Below are 23333 nucleotides of genomic sequence, written 5' to 3'. Positions count from 1 at the left end.
GCAGACAGCTGCCTCCCACCACACCTGTGCTTCCAACAGGACAGAGCTCCCTTAAGCACATCTTTGGTTACAGCACAAAGGGCTCAAAAAATACTCAGTAGTGACCCATTGCCCGCACAATAAATCTGAGCTCCTCAGGGAACACTCTCCCCAGATGACCTGTCCAGCTCTGCCTGCTGTCTCTCCCCCAAACACACTTCCTCACTCATATCACCTCTCTGTCTCCATCATTCTGCTCTTGCTGGTTCCTTACCTGCCACGCCCTTTCCCACACCACCCTGTGTTCACAGCCTGCTTGTCTCCAAAGCTTCCCGTGCACCAGACAGAAGAGATGGCCTTTCTTCCGAACTCCAAAGGCTCATTATTCTTCTGTGGTGGCACTCAGCACTATTAGTGACTTGTCTATAATCAGTAGACAAGTCCTGTTCTGTCCTACAGGTCTACAAGCTCCTGAAATCAGGTAGGGACCGAGTTATATTCCTTTGTTTCCCCCTCAGTATGCAGAACTTTATATGTAACAGGAGCTCAATAACATTGGTTCATTTGGGGGGAAATAAAAAGATGAATGCAGACTAAGATGAGGGAGTATTAGGCTGAGGCTAAGCAAGCCCAAGCAGAGAAATCTTGGGGACCCCAAGCTGGCCAGAGAGAGATGAAATGTTTGTGAGTTCATGCATAAGGCAGAACCCCAGAGGGTGGCCAGGAATCTCAATCCTTCAAGATCTAAATGGCTTAGCGAGACAAAGAAAGGGACCACAGAGTCTCAGAGCACACAGGAGGACGCAGAGGGCCACGGAAGGTGGCAGAGCTGAGAGGAATCCTGCCCAGGCCAAGGTGGAGCCTGGACTCACCTATGAGAATCAAACCCAGATGCAGAAATCCATTCTAGGGGAGCAAGTCAGTGATAAACCAGCATTTGATTCTTCGTGGACATTTGTAGACTAGTCTTCCAAAACAAGGAAACAGCAGCGTGGTCTCCCCAGGGAGCACACCCTCCCCAGTGCCTCCACAGGTGACAGCCCCCCGCCTTTACCCAAACCACCTTCTCTGTCCTCAGATCTCTTTGTGTTTCTAGCAACTGGACCACTGTCTGGTCCTTTTGCAAAAAGTCCCTAATGCAGGTGCTGGACTGGGTGTGTAGAATTCCACCAGCACCATCACACATAACCTCGGGCAGCAGCACCCCGAGTCTCAGACCCAGGCCCTATTCTTGGGGAGACCATCTTTCTCGTCTTCTTTTCTCTTCCTCTTGAACCCCTCTTTTCTTTCTCCCCACCCTTTCCCCCCCTTTCACCAAACAGATGTAACTATTTATTCCTTATGTCCTAGTTTTCCTGTAATTTCATAAAGTGCAAATTTGCTGTCCTGCTCCCAAATGCCGAGTCGGTGGTTTGTCATAACAGTCATCAGTAACTGTCGCTTTCTGCCGCGGGCTTAATTAACCCACCCTCTCATTAGCATGTCCGTGCACTTGTAAGGAATGAAAGCCTGATTATTTTCTACAACAGTCGCAGCCAATTACTGCATCCAAATGGAACCACATTAATCAAATCTTTAGTACGGTGGCAAATTCAGAGATATCAGATTGCAAAAGACTGCAAAACTAATATGTCACTGTCAGCGGGGCTGCGCGGGCATTTAGCGAATTGCATTAAATAGATGGCTTCGCTGAAGCTGCATGAATTTAATATGTGATGGGATCTGGAAGCTATTAGTGTGACATGGCAAAGTAGTGGGAGCTTTGGCAGCTCTGGACTTTATCCATGAACTCAGGAAACTAATATGAAAACTTCTGTGTATGAGAGCGCGCTGCACGCCCGGGAGCTTGGTGCACGCATGCGCTTCCCGGGGTGCGTGTAACTAGTCCGTGGGTTACAGAACAGCAACCACTGTCTTATTTCCATGCACTCAAATTAAAACAGAAGAAATGTGCGAGAGGACTAAGAGGACAGAAAGCACAGCCTTGAGAAAAGACTTTCAAAATCACTTGCCAAGGAGACCCGCTGGAGTTGAGACACTGGCTGCTGAGTCCCCAGGACAAGAGCGAGAACTGGAAGCCGGGACTCCTGCTTTGGCCTCCAGGGGTGCTGGTCACAGGGCTCTGGAACAGTGGGCTACCAGGCCTTGGGCTGTCTCTGTGTAAAACTGAAGAGAGGTCATTAGTATTGGAATGTGGAATTTAGTCAGTAGTACAAAGTATACAGCTGGTGACCAAAGGCAGCATGTCCCAGCACCCATCAGCTTAGTCCCTCCCCTGGCTTTCCAGCCTCTGAGCTAATTGCAGACTGTCCCGTACCAGTGCAATGACACACCACAGCTGCAGATCCCTATGGCAGAGATCAGGACACTCCAAGAGAGAAAAGATACCTTCTCCCCAGTAAAACTAAAAATAATAGACTGAGGCTATCCTTCAGGAAGTCCTCACCCTAAACACACAACATAAAAAAGGTATCACTCCCTAAGGCCGGTGAACTTAAAGGAGCTAAATCAGAAAAGTATCTTTCCTAGAAGAAATAAATTAGCTTATTTAGCAAGTAATCCTAGTCATCAGAAAAATTATATCCACCTTAAAGAGCTGAGTCCTTCCCCAAAACTCTGTAACTACAACACTAAATCTGACATCGGTAAAATGCCTGTGTACTTTCTGGGTGTCAGGAGGTCCCACTTCACAGGGGAGAAAATAAAGGCAAACTCCACACTATAATCACCACAGCACAGCTTCGTCATGTATTTGTCCATCTTACTAGTATTTATAATCATACTCTTGTTGGTAAGAGCTGGACTCATGTACTTTATCTGGCAGTGGGTTTGGAGAGGTCGATAGTTGTAGTTGTTGCTTTCAAAGGGAGGGAGGTGGGTCAAGAGTACAGAACCAGACTTCGCTCTGTGTTTCTGTGTGTGTGTGTAAGGGGGAGAGGGGGGCTGAAAAAGAACCAACACTGAACAACTGAGTCAAACACTAGAGGGAGAATTCAAGAGCAGCAAAGAATCACTTCTGAGACTCCAAGCTTCATCACTGTCTGTCTGCCGGTAAAATGCATATCATCAACTCTGTATCTAGATCACAGAACTGGAAACTGAAAAGCCCTAACTGAAAAGTCTTAACACCCTGCCTTTTGCACTCACCAGCTCCCAGAGGTATGCGAATACCCCTATTTCCAGGGAGGGACTTTCTTGAGTCTTTGGGGTTTTGTTCATTTTGTAGGCTGGAGTGCAGTGGGGTGATCTTAGCTCACTACAACTTCAAACTCCTGAGTTCCAGAGATCCTCCTGCCTCAGCCTCCTAAATAGTTGGGACTACAGGCTCACCTCACCTCACCTGGCTAACTTTTCTTTTTTGTTGTCTTCTAGACATGTGGTCTCCCTATCTTGCCTAGGCTGTTCTTGAACTCCTAATCTCAACAATCTTCCCTCCTTGGCCACCCAAAGCACTAAGATTACAGATATAAGCCACTGCACCCATCTTGGTATCCTTATTTTTAAGTTTTGTGGGTACATAATAGTTGTACTATTTATGGGGTATTTGTGACATTTTGATACAAGCATAGTATACAATGTGCAGTAATCAAACCTGGGTCATTGGGACATCCATCACTTCCACCACAGTCATTTCTTTGTGTTGGACACATTCCAAATGTACTCCTCTAGTTATTTTGAAATATACAGTAAATCACTGTTACTTGCATTCTTCCTATTGTGCTACTGAACACGAGAACTTCTTCCTTCTATCTGATCAGACCTTTGTAGTCACGGGTTGGGAGGTTTGGCCAAGGACGAGTGGTGGCCAAGAAGGGTACAGCTTACTTTAGCTGAGGTTCGCCCCCAGACGGCTCTGGACCTCTGATGCCTGCAAAAGGCACATTGGAAAGGCGATGCCCAAGCCACTGAAGGAACAGAAAACAAATAAAAACAGAAGAAGGGGAAGGAGGGAGCCACAGGGAGCCCGGGCCCGCCTGCCTGCTGCACTGGCAGCCGGGGAGAGTGAGGACGGAGACAGATGAGCTCGGCAGCCAGGGCCTGCTCTTACACAAACGGCCTTCGTCAGCAACTTGCCGCCACCATCAGTTAATCTTCTCGCAGATGTACATTTGTACGTTTCCCTTCCGGTAACCTAATCTACCATCTCCTTTACGCGTGGTGCTCTGAGGTTTGCAGGGGAAGGCACGGCATGGGGGGCGCGCTCACCAGGAACCAATCTGCTCAGCTGTGCACTACCAGTGGATTTAAATACCGGAGGAGTCCTCGCATTAGTAAGGGGGAAAGAACACCAGCCAATCCTTCCTCTCCACCCCCTCCGATAAAAAAAATAAAATGAAAAGGATCAGCAATATGAGATACTAAGAGACTGAAGCTTCCGTCGACACGGACACGCAGGTAGACAGGAAACCTGTGTAGAAGTGGTGTGTAAAATTCATGAAGACGCGAGCAGGTTTTCTACAACAGTAAGATAATTTACTATAAATTCTAAGATAATTTACCAAATTCACTGTAGTTGCAGCAGAAATAAAATCAGACATCTATTTATAATCTTCCTCCAAACACACAGCACCACACACAACACACCTCTTCCTAAGTGTATTTGGAATGGGTCCATTCTCATAACTTAGATTTTTAAAAAACAACAATTTGATGATAATACTGTCTAATAATGAGAACCTCTTTCTGTTCCCAGCCTACAGAGACAGATTTTCTATGCTGACTGACACAGGCATATTGGCACAGGCACCAACACAGACCTCCCACACCCACGCACAGCCGCCCACCCGCCTCACGTGTTTCCTGTGCCCAAACAGAAACAAAAAGATACAAACATTCTGACATCACCAAAAGCCCAGGATCTGTTTCCTACAGAGTGAACTGCTGTTTCCCAAATGTTTCCAACATTGAAATTTTCTAACAACCTGAAATGACTTGTTTCTTTGAGCAGATGGAGACTTTCCAGGGCTGCAGTCCCCAGCATTTCAGGCTCCAGGGACTGGGTTCATGGAGGACAATTTTTTCACGGATGGGGAGGCAGGGTAGGGATGATTTGGTGGTTTCAGGATGATCCAAGCACATTACATCTCCATCTCAGATCATCAGGCATTAGGTTCTCAGGAGCGGCAACCTAGATTCCTCACCTGTGCAGTTTACAGTAGAGTCCAGGCTCCGTGGGAATCTGTTGCCATTGCTGATCTGGCAGGAGGTGGAGCTCAGGAGGGGGAGCAGCTGTCAATCAGATGAAGCTTCTGCTGGCTGACCCACCGCTCACCTCCTGCTGGGTGGCCCTTTTCCTAAGAGGCCACAGACGAGCACCAGTCTGCAGCTGGGGGTTCTGGGAAATCTCTCTCCAGCCATGGGAAAAGTAAGGATGGAAAGATCCAAAGGATGGAAAGGATGAAGTGACTCCAGCCCACCCCCATCTTAGTCCATCTTCCGTGCAGAACACACTTGTCCTGAGCCCCATTCCCTCAGGACCCTTTTGTCTGCTGGTGCTGCTGCAGAGCTAAGGAGCTGCGCACAAATGGCCCACGCAGAGCAAAGGCCTTATGCAGAGAGACTTTAATGCTCCTAACAGTGGTGTGAAGCCATGTCTTTGGGGGACAGAATTTTTGCTGGAGGCAACTATGATAAATTACAGTCATGGCCTTCACTCCACATCCTATTTCCCTATCTTTGAACTTCACTCTGTAACTTTGCAGTGCCTTTCCCACTTTGGGTAGGTCTTATTTTCTTGCCTTCTAAGCTGGTCCAATGATTTGCTTAGGCCAATAAACCTGAGTGTTTCCACGTGTGCTCTTATGGGACTGCCATGAGAAGGACATGTCCAAGTGGGGACACTCAGGAGGAAGGTAAGAGGCACAAACTGCAGAGCCCAGGAAGTCAGGAATGCTCAGCTGAGATCAGTCCAGCCCTCGCCACACCCAGTAAACCTGCAGAGTCCTGAAAATGGACGACTGTTATTTCAAGGCACCCACGTTGAGTGGTACTTCCATAGTGTTTTTGTGGCACTGGATAACTGATACTAGAGCATTATGGTATCTTTCAAGACATACCCCAGTGGTGGAGTGTACTTTTCTACAAATGCGATCAGCCTCAAAGAGCCCCACCTCGTGGGTGGTGTCCCAGGGAGAAAGAAGGAATTGGGGCAGCAGGAATTTAACAAAAGTCAACCTTCCCTTCCATATTTCCTGCCACAACCAACTCACCCTCCACCCACACATAGCCAGGATCTGGAAATTATGAACCCCTGGGGTGCCCCACCATATTCATATTCGAGGCCCCTGAGTGAAAAACTGAGTCCCAGCCGGGTGAGTCATCCTTCTCACACCATGTCAGCCACACCCTTGGCTGTTCACCCAGGGCTGAAATCTTTCATCACCAGGTCCTGTTGCAAGGCCACACCTGCCTGTCCCTCAGCACTGCCTGCCTTAGGACAGAGACAAGACTTGGCCAAGAAGAAAGAGAAGCTCAAATTACAAAACCCAGCTCTGACCTGAGATAAATCCCCTGACCAGCCCTCCCCGAGGGTGCAGCTTAGGTGAGAGTGGGGTATGTGTGTGCAGAAATAAATCCATGAAAGATAAGAGGCCTGTCTTCCAGTGTCAGGTCCCAGATGGGATTTCTGAGATCAGTCCCTCTTTCCTCAGCACTTTGTGCCCAGTCCACACAGACAAGGCCAAGTGTTCACCAGGGACGCTGGAGTCTCAGGAAGCCTTGTCTTCTGTGCTCTCTTAATTTAACAAAGTGATGGCAAAAGATGGATGAGAGTCCAAGCAGTGGGGAGGGAAGAGTCACTGCCAAGATGGCAACACCAATGTCATGGAAACTGGACTCTAGTTCACACTGTGAATTCTAGATAATACACCAATTAGCAGGGCAAGCTCAAGAATGGAAAGAAGGTGGCCTTGGAAGGGACTAAACGGAATGTTTGCGTCCCTCTGAAGTGCACATGTTGAAGCCCTAACCCTGAGTGTGGCTGCATTAGGAGATGGGGCCTCTGAAGAAGTAATGAGGGTAGAATGAGGTTTTAAGGATGGGACCCTGATTGGAAAGGATCCGTTTCTTCCTAAGAGACACCAGAGAGCTCATGCTCTCTCTACCAAGTGAGCACACTGCCAGAATCTGGCCATCTACAAGCCAGGAAGAGGGCTCTCACTGGAAACTGAACTTTCCAGCACCATGATCTTAGACAATCATAGCCTTAAGAACTATGATGAATGAATGTCTGTGGTTTGAGCCACCTAGCCTGCAGATTTTGTTATAGCAGCCCCTGCTGACTGATGTACCCACCCATCCCTGAAGTCCAGGTTTTGCTTTTTCTTTGCACTATCTCAAGACCTGCATCTTTCAGCCATGAACTCCTTGTTCATGGAGGCTGGAAGAGCTCCAAAAGCTCTCCCACAAGCCACCTAAAGCTGTGGTCCTCAACGCTCAGGTGCAGACCTACAGCAGTTTCAGCCTATTAGGAACTAGGCTGCACAGCAGGAGGTGAGCAGCCCTGTGAGTGAGTGGAGCTTCGTCTGTGTTAACAGCCGCTCCCCATCACTCACATCACTGTCTGAACTCTTGTTACATCAGCTGTGGCGTTAGATTCTCATGGGAACACGAACCCTACTGCAAACAGTTGTGCACTCTTTATGAGAATCTAATGCCCGATGATCTGAGGTGGAGACATAATGTTCCCCCCATCTTCCCATCTTTGAAAAAATTGTCTTCCATTAAATTGGTCCTTGGTGCCAAATCTTTGCAAAATCTCATTCTAGAGTGAAACTTTTGTTTTTTGTTTTCTTATTAAGGACTTCATATTCATTTTCATGATTTTTCTCTACCTTTTTCATTCAAGATTGGACAAATCTCATTTTCTTTTCTGTTTGGTTTTTTTTTTTTTGGTCCTTTTTGGTGCCAAAAAGGCTGGGACTGCAACCTTTAAGAGACCTTCAAAAATGAGATTTGTCTTGACACCCATAGCTCAGTGGTTAGGGTGCCAGCCACATACACAGGGGCTGGTGCGTTTGAACCCAGCCCAGGGCCTGCTAAACAACAATGACAACAACAAAAACAAAAAATAGCTGGGCATTGTGGCGGTGCCTGTAGTCCCAGCTACTTAGGAGGTTGAGGCAAGAGAATTGCTTAAGCCCAAGACTTTGAGGTTGCTATGAGCTGTGATGCCACAATACTCTACTGAGGGTGACATAGTGAGACTCAGTCTCTAAAAAAAAAAAAAAACAGAAAAGAAAAGAAAATGAGATTTGTCCAATCTTGAATGAAAAAGGTAGGGAAAAATCATGACAATGAATATGAAGTCCTTAATAAGAAAACAAAAGTTTCACTCTAGAATGAGATTTCGCAAAGATGGGCCAGAAAACGCTACCCAGAGTGATGACCACATGAAACAGAGCATTTCTGGAGAACACAGCCTTGGAGAGAAATGATCAGCTTTGCCGAGCAGGGCTAGAAGCTTGCCTATGGTCTGTCTTGTGTGAAAAGTGTCAACTTAACCTTTGGCAGGGTGTACTGTCTGTCTTTCTGTATGCCCCAGGATGCAAGGGCTCAACTAAATAAAGCTTTTTCCCTCCCCCAAAAGGAGATAAGTATTTATGTCATTTACAAGAGATGTACTTTGCGTTTTGCTTTATATACTAGATTTCTGAACATTAAGTACATAATAAAATTTTATAAATCAAACCATGTAAACTACTCCCACAGGTCAAATCCCACTGTGAATTTTCGTAAGGCCCATGAGCTAAAATTAGTTTTTGTATTTTTAAGTGGTTGGGAAAAATCAAAATATTTTGTGACATTTAAAAATTATTTGAAATTTACATGTCAATGTCCATAGATAAAGGTTTATTGGAATGGAGCTGTGCTAGTTCATTGATGTGTTGGCTATGATTGCTTTTACACTACTATACTATAATTGAATAGTTGTGATGGAAACCAAGTATGAATACTCCTTTCCTAGGGTGAACAACTCTAGTTCACTTTGGCTCTGAGTTCTGTCGAAATAACGTATCCTCTGTGTACTGAGGCTCATTTCCCATGCAAGTGGCTGGATGGAGTTTAGCTCCACCCTATTGGGTAAAAAGCTTAGGTGGCAAAATCATCGTGTGTAGAATATACCATCTTAGCAGTAAGGATTAGCTCTCCATTACAGGCAGGGGCTGGAGAGGGGCTTACTCTGTGGTCATTCCCAAGTGCAACAGATGGCAAGTGAAATGCACCATCCACGCCTGCCTTCTCAAATGACCAGAAAAGGGACAACATCTAATTCTTTCTTGGAGATCAGCAATAGTAAAATGGAAAGAACACCAGCTCTGAGGTCAGGCACATCTAAGTTTAAGCACCACTTCTATCACATACTGTCTGCTTGACAATAAGTTAATCTTTCTGAGCCTCTGTTTCCTCACCTATAAAATGTAAGTAACACTTGTCTCCTAAAGGTGTGATGCTGATGAGATCGTGGCTTAGTAAATGTGTCATGGTGGTTCCACTCTTGTGGGTGGCATGGGGAGGAAAGTAGAGAAAGTCCAGGCTCTAGGACAGACAGAAAGTCTAGGCTTCGCCACTTGTTGGTTGCATAACGTTGGGCAAGCCACCTGCCTGTCCACACCACAGTTTCCTCCTTGGAGAAATGGACACGAACGAGATCTAAGCTCTAGGTTTGCTGTGAAAATTCAATTTTCAGAGCTCAAAACAAAATTTTACTTATCCAAAGGAGCCCTGCCAACCTTGGTGACCGAATCTCAAGGCCTCCTTCAGGAGGCAGGATGAGATTCACATTACCTCTTCTAGAATCACGCCTGTGCACATGGGCAGAACCAACAGAACTTTCTATTTTGCCTGCTCCTTGGACCCTTAGATTTGAAGAACAAGGTCTAAGAAATAGGGCGGTTAGAGATTTACTGGTGTTTAACTCACCTTCTAAGGTCTTAGGGACCTTACCTAAGAGAAAATCAGGGAACATTCCAACCCCTAAGGTATCAGGGTCAATTTGACTTTTCTGTACACCAGTCACTCACCTATTTCTGTTCATGCCGTGCTCTAGGCCAGAAATGTCATCCCTCTTACACCTGAAACAAATGCTACTCATCTTTTGATCCCCAGCTCAAATGAGATTCTGCCTTAAAACATGCCCTCTTTCTCCTGTAAGGCATCTCCTCTTCCACAAAACTTTATCCAGACTTGGATCATGCAGTGGCTTCGCACCGTGTTAGGGTTGGGGAGTTGGTGTCTGTGTTGTTTCCTCTGCTCAATGCTTCTGAAGGTCAGGGACACTTTCTTCTACCTGAGCGATCTCAGCACCTAGAGTAATACTTAACATGCAATAAAGATGCACCCAGTGTTTGACAATTAAACAAAAACAGGAATGAACAAAACATACATTAGCAAGCATCTGGGAAGATGTGGACATGGTTTTTTGAAATTCACTGTGTCTGAACATGTCTTGGGTACCAATGTGACTTGCAGTGTTTCCTTGAAACCTCATGCCTTCCTGATGGGTGTGTTGGCCACTTGTCTTTTCCTTCATGTCTCTTTCTCAGCTGCCCAAGTCACCTAGTGCTAATGCACTTCCAGCTTAGACTCAGAGCATTCCCGCATAATGTTAATGTAAATGATCTGTCATCTTGACCAGCAAGGTTAAAGCAAGGTACCTGCTAACAAAAAGAATATGAAGAGCCACAGAGTAGCATGGAGAGTTCAAGTGCAATTGTTTTATATGAGAGGTCAAGTTCACCTTGTGTCGGGCACTTGGGCTAACAGTTACCGATTAAAGGAGACAATACCATAAATCCTGCTGGCTTTTAAGCTCCAAGTACGCTTCCCACTCCCTGCCCCCTTCGACTGTAAAAACTTCTCTGGGCTTCTGAGAACATGGGCTCCTTTGTGACCTACCCTTTTGTCACACAAGACACACCGGGCTGCTGTTCCTTTTGTTTCAAACAACAGTCTGGGTCTACTAATATGACACAGCTTGGAGGATATTTGTTTATTTGTTTGTTGTTTTCCTATTTTGAAAATAACTTAAGAAAAGATCATAGCTGCAGTCTCCCTCTGAGCCAGAAGGGGGAGGCTGAATAAAGTGGATTCCTGTAGGTCTGCAAAGAAGTGCAGAGAGGAGGGGTGGGGGGAGGTTGGAAATCTGGAGAGGAAGAGGAGGAGGGGTAGAGAAATCAAAATAATTGTAATAAAATAGTAATTGCAGCCATCATTTTAGTGAGCTTGATGCTTTACCCATGAGCCGCATTTAATCCTCACAACAGCCTCAGGAGGGAGGTATTAATATCCCCATTTTTCAGATAAGGAAATCAAAATGCCAAAAAGAAACCCTTCAAACTTACAACTTGTATACTAATTTTAAGGCAGTTGGATTGCCCGGGCTATTGCCAAGTCAGTTCATAAGTAAATACTGGTGGGTTTTTGGTTTTTTTTTTTTTTAATTTTTAATGTTCATTATTCCAGTTCCCAGGTCAGTAACTGAATATGTGGGAAGTCTTTGAAAATACCAATGAGAGCATTTGAAATAGCACAGCTGAAAACCACTACTTTTCACACTGGGCTTCATTCGGAGTTCAAGGTTATACTCTTTTTTTATTTCTCCCACACAAATTCAACAGAACAAGAAACCACAAGAATTGAGTGTTTTCCTAGTCTGAACTGGAGACTATGAACTTCAGAAAAAAGTATGAAGAGAAATTTACTGGAAAGCACTTCTCTGAGAACCTTCACACCTCAGTTTCCTGGCTTCAAGGCCCTCAAATTGCTCTCGATATTTAACATAGACCAAATCACCAGTGGCATTCAATAAATATTCAATAATATGAATATTGTGGCAAATTTCCTGAAGGGCCTAACAATTGTTAGAATTTTCCAGATGAATTGCTTCTGCTTTATCCAGACTTCACACCATGACCAGCTCCCTATCTGCCCTTCCAGTGAACTCCACTGACACTGGCTGTGAGGTTAAAACTTTCTTATAATGTCCCCAACTGCAGTCATAGTTCTGTCTCATGCATCTGCTACCAGACTGCCTAAGCCCCTGGACCGCGTGTCCTACAGAGATTTCCATAGAGTAAGCGTGTATTAAGTGTTGCTGAAAGAAGAAATAAATGAACTTTAGCAGACTGTCTATTTTTATATTTAGGCTTTCTTTCAGTGTGAGAGTTCAGGGCAAGAAATAGGGATTTTTTTTTTTTATTCTTTTCTCCTATTATATTTCAATTGAATTTATCAAGAGGCCCAGAGTCTTATTCTTCCAACATGAATCACTGACGATCTAACAAATTAATTACCCATCCGTCCTGCCTTACTGAGTGAGGTCATGAGAGAGTGGGTGGCTTCTGCCGACCTCCTCTGGACTGCAGGGTCATAGCCCCCATTTAAGAACTTGAGTTCAATGCCAAAATTGCCAGTTTAGGTTAGAATCAGACTTAAATGTATCTTATTACACACAGAGGTGCACAAATGCAATATGTCATCTTTAATGGTTCAGAACAAAGCCTTAAAAAAAATTGTGTCCTAGCACAGATGAGTTTTATAACCTTTGATATATGGCTTTCATTATTAACAATAATTTCTGTAACTGCATCCAAATTCGGGAAGACACCACAATGAATATTAATTTTATTTTTGATTTATTTTTTCCTCCCAAGGGTTCCCACTAGGGACAACCTGCATTCTCAGCCTCCCTTTGGCCCTGAGATCTTACAACCGCCACAGTGAAATTCTCATGGTTTTGGGGATGGCCTGGTTCCAGGAATATTGCACTGTAGTTTTTTGCTGTTCTGCTGGAAAATAAGGATTCTGTGCCCCCCTCCCACTGCATTTTCTCCTCTCTTTATATTTTACAAAGATTTCCCCCTCATATATCCTTTGTCATTATATTAAAACCTAATTGCAAGACAACGTTCCTCACCTAAGTCATCAACAAAGCCCAATTATTTCTAATGCATGCAGGAGGGGGGAAAAGTGCCAAACAATAAAAAGGCATGCGGTAACCTAAGCCTTTTTCACAGTCAGGCTTCAAGTTCACATGTGAATTTATGCCAGTTTTGACATTAGCCGAAAAAATTAACAGTTCTCAAAAATGAAACTCTCACAAAAGGGGTTTTGTGTTTCAAGCAGAATAAATTATAGTGTGATGTTATTAAAACACTTAGTTGTTAAGTTGCCAAGAAAATCCAGTATATTCACACAGACTCGAGGACCTGTCTCCATGCAAAGTAATTAAATTAGATTTATGGGCTGCATTACATCAGTGTTTGATAGTTCATTTTTCCTTTCTTCATATTTTGCCCTGCTTTGTTAGAGCATGTGACAGATGGTAAAAATAGTGTGAAGTTTCTTGGCCCTGTGCTAAATCCCCTTTCGGTAGTATATCTCTCTTCTGTCAGTTCTCCCCAGCGATGATAAATTAACCTCTCTCTTTGTGTCCCAAGTGTGGCAGTAAAGCTCTCTTTGACACAGCGCTACCACTTTATCTTAATCTGTGCTGTTTCGAGGAGAGAGGGAGATGATGCAATCGCTACTATGAGTTTAAAGAGAAGATTTATTGTGTCAGAAAAAGAGAGGATGATTAATATAATATGCATCATTATATTTTTCATTTTGTCTCATTTGTCGCCTTCTTCTCATAGAAGGCAAAGGGTTCGCCGAGGTGGCCACCCCCTGGACTGCCTTTCACCAGGCCACTCTGTCCTGTGGGCTGAGCCTGGCTCCTTTTCCCTCCCCACCCCAACCCCACTCCCACCCCCTCTCCTGGGCCGCCATGGAAGGGGCAGGGTTTTTCTCTCTGGTGACTGAAGCCAGGTTCCTGCCTTTCCCAAAGGGAGGCAGTGGCACCTGGGGTCTGTTTGGCACAGGACTCCCCTTTGCGCAGGGAACATGGATAGAGTTCCAGGCATTATTTGAGGTAGGTCAGTCAAAGTGTGCCCTGCAACTAAACAGGAGTTGGGGGTCATCCGTCCCCCATAAGACGCTGCTGGCAGGACTAGAAGAAGTAGCGCTATATATAATGCTTTTGTAGGAAGGGACATATCAGTAGATTGTTTCCCTTATTTTTAATAAAGCTGTAGTTTCCTTTAGCTGCTCCATGGCTGGGAATTGCTTGTATTCATCCAGCTCAATAAGCACTAATGCGACAGTATGGACAAGTTTCGATATGGATGCAAAGGTGTGTTGAGGAACAGTGCCTGCCCTCGGGAAGCTCACGTTCTAGCTGGCAGCAGCCACCGGCCAACTGCGATGAGCGTCTCTTCCTCCCAGGTCCTCTCAGCATTGAGGGTGTCGGGCCTGGGTTCAACCCAGGGAGGGATCCTGGATCTCACCAAAGAAGGTCCCTGAATCATGGGGAACAGCTGCTTTGCAGATGAGATGAGCATAATTAGTGGCCTAATTGGAAAGTACCAAAGCTGAATATGTTTCCCCCAAAGTGAATAATCCTTTATATGAAGTGAGTAGTCACAGCTTAATTTCTCTGCCTTAAAAAAAAATCTGGATTTTTCAGTATTTGCCAAAAGTAAGGTAACCCTGTAGAATCTCAGCCAACTGGAGTGCTTTCACCCAGCTTTCCTCAAAGACTCTCAATGGCAAGAGGCCGGTCCTCACCATCACTCACCTGTTGAATTACCAACCTCCCACCCCAGGAGAGGCGCCCCACCTGTGCTCAGCTATGTGCCCCATCTCACTGTCAGGTGGCCCAGGTCTGGCCAGTCCGGTTTGCTCTCTCCCAGGAGCTGGGAAGCAAGGTGGAGTAACAGCCAGTAGATTGGAGACGGAACAAGAGAGCTGAAGGTGCTGGGAGCAGCTATAATAAGAACGCAAAACGGACACTGAACACTCAGCAGCAGCAGAGTAAGACAAGATACAGGGAGAACATTCTAGATCCTGATACGTTTTTTCATGCACTGCAGTCCTTGAATCCCATGAAATGCCTTTGTGTCCTTAAAATAAATTCCCCTTTTTTCTTAAAATAGATCAGATTGTTTTCTGTTCCTTGCAACCAGAAGAGTCTCCAAACACCTCTATTTTCTACAACTCCCTAACTTGGTGCTTCTATTCCAGTCAGGCTAATTTCTTTTGTTGTCCCACAGTCATGGTCCTGGCTCGTTTATTTCTACACTGTCGCATTTGTTCAAGTGGATTCTTCACCTGAAATGCCCTCCCTTTCCCCATAACCGATCCTACTCCTAACTCAAGTGCCTCCTTTACCATGAAAATGGCTCCAGCCTTCCTTGATAATCTCTCCCTTGACTTTCTCCTTATGGTCTATGCCTCAAAAATTAGCAATTAATTATATTTCATAACATGTGTTATGCTGTACTGCTAATCTTGTCTCCCCAACGAGACTGTGAGCTCCTTGCAGGCAGCAACATGATGTCTACGTCTTCCTGTGTCTCTGTCAGGGCCAGCCCCTGGTTTGACTGATGCGCCCTGCCCAGGCGGGACCCCTCACCATTCTCGAAGGCTGGAGAGAGGGGACTGAAGAATGACAGTCTTACTTTTGGGCCCTGCTTCTTCCCAGCACTGAGGAGTTTCTTTTCTACCACCTTGAACATGGAACGTGACCGCATTTTTGACAGGGTGAGAGAGGACAGACACTGCCCTGGGACATGGAAAAGTTGATACCACTTACAGGAGAGCCACGTTCATCACTGCCAGGAAAAGTAAGGTCAACTAGCAGAGATACAAGGTGAGGTGTATCAACCCAAACTTTGGATGAACTAAGCATCATTTCAACTTAATTTTGGAAATCTAAATATATGGAATGCATTAGCTGATTTTATTTTTGGCAGCAGACTTAACCATTCTAATCATGTTTTGCTCCAGCGAATTTTAAAATTAGTTTGCATTTCCTAAGCACACATCAGCTGAGTGAGGGCTGAGGGAGGGAGAAGGGAGGAGAGGGGAAGCTGGTTAGGATTAAAACTTTCCCAGCAGATGCTTCATTAAGTGGGTAGTACATGTGCAGACACACAAAAGCTGGCTGGGATCGAGTCCTTGGGCCTAGGACAACGTGGCAGTGAGTACTGGCACCTGCCCACAGGCCCGAGATAATTAGAAATGAGGCGCAGGAGATTTTTAAAGGGGGAAAGCATGTATTTGATTATCTGCATATCTTCTGGGAAAAGAGCATAGCAGAAAAGCAAAATTTCTGAGTGATAGTAAATTTTCTCTCCTTGTTTGTAGAGTTGATGAAGATATTTTTCTCTACCAGCCTTGCTGGCAATCCTAAATGGCAGCCAAACTCACGCTTCTTCCGAGTGTTCAGTGAGCTTCCCCAGCATCACTTCTTATCCCCAGCCAGATGTGGGAGGTGGTGATAGACCAGAGTATCTGGTGTCTAACTTGTGCCCAAGGGCCTTTCCAAAGCTCACCCTTACCCTCAAGGCTATTATAGTAACAATGATTATCACTGTGGGACCCCCAACTACATGCTAGAAAAATTACATATTATATTTGAAATCTTCATCCCCCTGCATGTTTTGTTGAATAGCCATCCCCACTTTACAGATGAGGAAACGGAGTCACGGAATAGTTAAGTAAATTGGAGGTAACACACAGCCAGACTGCATTCCAGTGTTCTCTCCCCAGGACCTGCACCTATTGCAAACTCTCCAGAAACACAGACCATGCTTTGGGCTGGAGAACAGAGCCACAGGGACTCACTCTCGAACCCCCAGTGAGGTGGGATAAGGTCTGAAGGATGCTAAAGGTAACACACCACCCTGGGCTCCTGGCCTTGCCATCCTGGTCTTAGCCAAACTGCTCTGAGTCATCTAAAAGGCCATCCTTGATGGGAACACAGTTCTCAAGGAGCCAACAAAGGGCTGAGGGAGTCCAGGCATGTATGGGGCTGTTCTGGCCTTGATACTGGGGGATGTTCTGGCCTTGATACTGAGAGCAGCCACTAACCTTGCTTCATAGCCAATTTGGAAGGAAAAAGAAAATGTGCAAGCTAATGCACTCGGCCTTTGTCTCTATTAGACTCTCCCCTTCCAGACAGCCTGGGGGGTAAAAGGAGGTAAAAGATGTTGGAGGAAAAAATATCTGAGAAAAGGTAGTCAAAGAGTGTGGTGACAATGAGGACAGAAAGGCCTAAAAAGAAATTATACACGATTAACCCACATTAAATCAAGGACTATTTAAAAGAAAAAAGTATAGCAGGTGTACTAATCAGGTTCTCCAGAGAAAGAGAACAGGAGGCATGTGTATACCATATGAAATGTGTATACATATTTATACACATATACACATGAAACAAAGAGGTTTATTTTGGGCTCTCACAGTTGTGGGGGCTGGAATCTCAGTGAGGAGCTGATGCTACAGTCATGAGGCAGAATGCCTTACTCAGGAAGCCTCCATTTTTTCTCTTAAGGCTTTCCAGGTGATTGGATAAGGCCCAACTACCTTATCCAGGGTAAATTCCTTTGCATAAGGTCGACTGATTGTAGACATTTACCACATCTACAAAATTACTTCACAGCAAGATCGAGATTAGTGTTTGACTAAATCACTAGATAGCACAGCCGGGCCCAGTTGACACACAAAACTAAATATTCTAGTAGGATTACCTAACACAACTGATTTCACTCAGTTGCACTCTCTACCAGTAATTATATATATTTTACTTAGTTATAAAAACTTTATTGTAAGAATTTACTACCTTTATTGTATATGTTCATTGTAGAAAATTTGTATACATAAAAATTTGCTATTCTCATTTCTTAGGTCGGTTATAAATTCTTTTCCATGTTTATAAGGCTATCTCCTCCTTGGAATTACAAGCACCATAACTACAGGGACAAGGTTCCATTTGTCTTTTTATACCCTTAATTATGGTGCATGGCACATACAGGTTAGTCAGTATATTTTGTTTAAATGAATGCATTTTGTTACATGGTACCAACATTTATTATTTGTAATAAATATTTAATAGTCTAAGTAACGTACTAAACTTCTCTTAGCTCATCACCTGTTATTAAACATTTACATTGCTTTCAGGTGTGGTTTTCTGGCGAGTTTGTCTATGACAATTTTTACTGCTAGGAGCTTCTTTGTCATGTACATTTCTTTCGTTTGAATAATTCAAGAAAATGTATGTACATATGCTTTCCTTCAAGGCACTTTGGCCTTAAACAATCACACTGACTAGTCAAACTACTAATTAATTTGGAAGAGAGTGTAAGTAAAAGTGATTGTTTGACAGGTCCATTAAGACTTGAACAATAGCCTCATAATAATAACTAGTAATTGTGTAGCTTTTTACAAAACTGCCCCAAACAGAAACCAAGTTGTATAGTTCCACAACTTCCTTCTGTGATAATGGAACCTGAAGTCTAAAGACTACATTTCCCAGGTTCCTTTAGCAGGTGGTGTCCTGTTTGGCCTAACAGGCGCAGAATCAAGATAAGACAGGGAGGGAAATCTCTATCTCTCTCTTTGTCTTTTTCTCCTTCCCCTTTGTCTCTCCCCTCCCCTCCCCTCCCCTCCCCTCTCCTCTCCCCTCCTCTCTTTCCTCTCCTCTCATCCCCTCTCCTCTTCTTTCCTCTCCTCTCATCCCTTCCCCTCCCCTCCCCTCCTCTCCTCTCCCCTCCTCTCTTTCCTCTCCTCTCATCCCCTCTCCTCTTCTCTCCTCTCCTCTCCTCTCATCCCCTCCCCTCCTCCCCTCTCCTCTCCCCTCCTCTCTTTCCTCTCCTCTCATCCCCTCTCCTCTTCTCTCCTCTCCTCTCATCCCCTCCCCTCCCCTCCCCTCTCCTCTCCCCTCCTCTCTTTCCTCTCCTCTCATCCCCTCTCCTCTTCTTTCCTCTCCTCTCCTCTCATCCCCTCCCCTCCTCCCCTCCCCTCTCCCCTCCTCTCTTTCCTCTCCTCTCATCCCCTCTCCTCTTCTCTCCTCTCCTCTCATCCCCTCCCCTCCTCCCCTCCCCTCTCCCCTCCTCTCTTTCCTCTCCTCTCATCCCCTCTCCTCTTCTCTCCTCTCCTCTCATCCCTTCCCCTCCCCTCCCCTCCTCTCCTCTCCCCTCCTCTCCTCTCCCCTCCTCTCCTCTCCCCTCCTCTCTTTCCTCTCCTCTCATCCCCTCTCCTCTTCTCTCCTCTCCTCTCATCCCCTCCCCTCCCCTCCTCTCCTCTCCCCTCATCTCTTTCCTCTCCTCTCATCCCCTCTCCTCTTCTCTCCTCTCCTCTCATCCCCTCCCCTCCCCTCCTCTCCTCTCCCCTCATCTCTTTCCTCTCCTCTCATCCCCTCTCCTCTTCTCTCCTCTCCTCTCATCCCCTCCCCTCCCCTCCTCTCCTCTCCCCTCCTCTCTTTCCTCTCCTCTCATCCCCTCTCCTCTTCTCTCCTCTCATCCCCTCCTCTCCCCTCCTCTCCTCTCCCCTCCTCTCTTTCCTCTCCTCTCATCCCCTCTCCTCTTCTCTCCTCTTCTCTCATCCCCTCCCCTCCCCTCCCCTCTCCTCTCCCCTCCTCTCTTTCCTCTCCTCTCATCCCCTCTCCTCTTCTCTCCTCTCATCCCTTCCCCTCCCCTCCCCTCCTCTCCTCTCCCCTCCTCTCTTTCCTCTCCTCTCATCCCCTCTCCTCTTCTCTCCTCTCCTCTCATCCCCTCCCCTCCTCTCCTCTCACCTTCTTTCTTTCCTTCCTCTCCCTCCCTCCTTCTCTTCTTCCTCTCTCTCTCCTCTCTCTTCTCTTTCTTTTCTCTCTCTCCTTTCTTCTCTTCTTACTTCTTCTGATAACATTTCTTCTATCATCCCAGCTTTTGAGGCAATAACCTATCCTCTATGATCTTAGATTCTGGAAAACCCATCAGCACCCTGTTGTTCCTCCAACCCTACATAATCTCTGGTTTACCCTAATATTTCTTTTTTCTCCTTGACTGTCTAAAATCTGTATGATCTATTACTGGTATTAATATCCTCTGTTTGAAATACCTAGACTGGTTTCTATTTTCTTGACCAGAACTTTATTAATACAATAAAACAAAATTCTTTATGAAGGACTATTCATTTCACTGTGGTCTCCAAAATCTAGACTTTGAGAATCAACCAAGATATACACTTCCAAAATATCTCTATTTAACTGTATTAACTATAGTTTTGTATTTTATGATATTTTGACACCTTAAAAACCTTTCTGACCAGGAAGAGACTGCTCCTCCCAGCCTAGCCCTTTCTTAGAGATAGCAAAAAGCTTACACAGGAGTACTGCTCTCAAGAAAAAACCAACCCGCCCTGTCTATAACCCCAATATCTCTTCTCTGACTCTCATATACTGAGCCAATACTTCCTCTGCCCTAAATCATTTCAGACTCATCCACCAGGCAACTAGAGACCACTCCTATAGCTCAGAACCCACCAGAATTACTCAGACTAGCCAATCCCAGCCTGTTAACTCTGCCTAGCTTTGCCCTTCCCACAGAAACCCCAATAATGGCTTTCTCCCCATTCCTATCTTCTGCCACCTGACCAAAACCTGGTACTTCCTCTATGTGGCACATGTGACCCTCTCTCTGGTATCTGTGAGTATAATAAACTTTTTCATTCTCATTTCCTCCTGTGGTCACACCAACTTTCCCCTACCATAGCTAACACGTGCATTCTTAGAATAATAACTGTGTTCCCTAAACTCTATTCCTTGTATCACTTATGTCTAGAAGGATTTTAATAAATGCTCATTAAAGAAAGTTGTACTAGTTACATGAATTTAGGCAATGCTGGGTTAAAGTTCACCAAACTTCTTTTCTGAAGGACTTCTCAGAACCTTTAATATACTGATGTACCTTTTGAGTCTCCAAGAATATTTCTTAAATTTTTTTTAGCCAAGTAATCTTTCATCACACAATGTATAGTTACATATCTAGGGACATTCATTTTTCAAGGAACAACATTTGGAAAGGCTTATCTATAGCAATACTTCAAAAAATTATTTTTGTCTTCATAAAGAAGATATTCAGGTTTTTAATAATGACAGAACTCAAACTCTGTCATTATTAAAACCAAACACCACACAGAATCCAAATACTGTAGAAACCTCTGTGAGTTGATCACCCAGGGGACTGTGACAACCTTGTTGACACACAGAAGTGGTCGATGTAAGGAACTAGGCCAACTGTACTGACATGCACATGTGGTGCACATCCAGTCTATGAAAATTATATCAGCTTAATGTGACTATGGAGGTTCTACTGTATATTAATGGCAACTGACTATAAAGGTTACAGAATTACCAGATTTCCATTTCTCTTCTTTAGAGGGATTATGATAAACTTTAACCAGCTTAGAGGGTGGTTATGTGTGGGCAAAATTTCCATTTACTTTCATCCCTTGCTGTCAGGCTAGAATGTCAAGCCTCACACTGTTACTCCATCTCAGATTTTACTCATTCCCTGTGAATTGGGCAGTCTTTGTGTATGAAACAGTTATCATTCTATTTAGTTTTCTTTCTTTTCTTGGGAGTTTAAAAAGGGATTCGTTGTAAGAACATAAGCAGAACTTAAAAGGAAGTTCATGGAAAACCAAGAAGTAGACCACTAGCTCACATGGCCTCCCAGGACCGGAACGGAGAGCCAGACGAGCATCTTGACTGTGCTCCCTCCGTCTCCTCTCTCTGTCTCCCTCTACCTCTCTCCTTCCTCATTCTACACAGACTTCCTCCGAGAGTGTCTTGTTTTTCTCTTCCCCCAGCCTGGGCTCTGCTTAATTTCAGTGTGCACACAGCTCACAGTGGCTGTCCCAGCCTCGGTTGGCATAATTTCCACCTGCCATCTCCAGTTGCCCAGTCTCTCAGTTTTATTGTCACTTGATTTCCATGGGTGGTTTCACTTCCTCCTGTGCTCAGCAAAATGCTGACTATGAGCCTATGAGCTGTGTGGTAATAAAACTCTCTTTCTCAAAGCCAAAGTTTGCATTTTCTTTCTGAGAAAAAGTATTCTGAATGTTGGGTAATGGCAGGAGGCTTTTAAGGTCCCTTTTAGTTTTCACTAAAAGATATTTTTTTCTATGTTTCTAACTAAAGTTTCCATAAAATCAAAACTTGCTTTTTTTTTTTTTTTTTTGAGACAGAGTCTCTCTCTGTCACCCATGATTGAGTACAATGGCATGATCATAACCTCAGACTCCTGGGTTCAAGTGATCCTCCTGCCTGAGCCTCCCAAGTAGCTGGGACTGCAGGCCTGTGTCACGACCCCTGCCTAATTTCTTCTATTTTTTGCAGAAACGGGTCGAACTCTTGCTCAGCCTGTTGGCATGATCTGTTCCCACTCTTCCTCTTCCCTAACCTCAAATTCTCTAATGCTCCTCTGACTCTGTCTGGAACATTCACCAGGACCTTTCTTTATTCTCTTCATGTGCACATTTACACATTCTTCCCCCTCTACTGGAACTCACACTTCCCTTTTACCTGGTTAATGCTTGCTCATCCTAGAGATCACAATTCAGGTGTCACTTCCTTGGAGATGCTCTGCCTTACTTCCCTGATTCAGTAAAACCCCCACTCCCACCCATCTTAGGTCCTCTAGTCTTAAATTCATTGGACAGGTTATTTTGTAAATGCCTTTCTTCCTCATTAATAAGTATATGAGTCCAGAGACCATTTCTGATCTCTTCCATTATTGAATGCCCTGCATGTAGCACCTGGGGGACTATTGCCAAATATTTGGTTGCATCCATTTTGTTCTTTTTTTTTATTATTGTTAACTCATAGCTGTGTACATTAGTGCAATGAAGGGGTACAATGTGCTGGTTTCATATACAATCTGAAATATTCTCATCAAACTGTTCGACATAGCCTTCATGGCATTTCCTTAGTTATTGTATGCAGACATTTGTATTCTGCCTTTAGTAAGTTTCGCCGTTACCCATTCTAAGATGCACTGTAGGTGTGACCCCACCCATTACCCTCCCTGCACTCTAACCTCCCCCCTCCCTTCCCCTTCCCTGGCCCTTTCCTCATAGTCTTCCGCTATAGTTGGGTTATAGCCGTCATGTGAAAGCTATAATTTAGCTTCATAGTAGGGCTGAGTTCATTGGATACTTTTTCTTCCATTCCTGAGATACTTTGCTAGGAAGAATATGTTCCAGCTCCATCCATGTAAACATGAAAGAAGTAAAGTCTCCATCTTTCTTAAAAGCTGCATAATATTCCATGGTATACATGTACCACAATTTGCTAGTCCATTCATGGGTCGATGGGCATTTGGGCTTCTTCCATGACTTAGCACTTATGAATTGGGCTGCAATAAACATTCTGGTACAGATGTCTTTGTTATATTGTGATTTTTGGTCTTCTGGGTATAAACCTAGTAAAGGAATTATAGGATCTAATGGCAGGTCTATTTTTAGGTCTTTAAGTATTCTCCAAACATCCT

Source organism: Nycticebus coucang, chromosome 24, assembly GCF_027406575.1.
Source record: "Nycticebus coucang isolate mNycCou1 chromosome 24, mNycCou1.pri, whole genome shotgun sequence".
NCBI classification, from domain to species: Eukaryota; Metazoa; Chordata; class Mammalia; order Primates; family Lorisidae; genus Nycticebus; species Nycticebus coucang.
Note: the sequence above shows the minus strand (reverse complement) of the source record.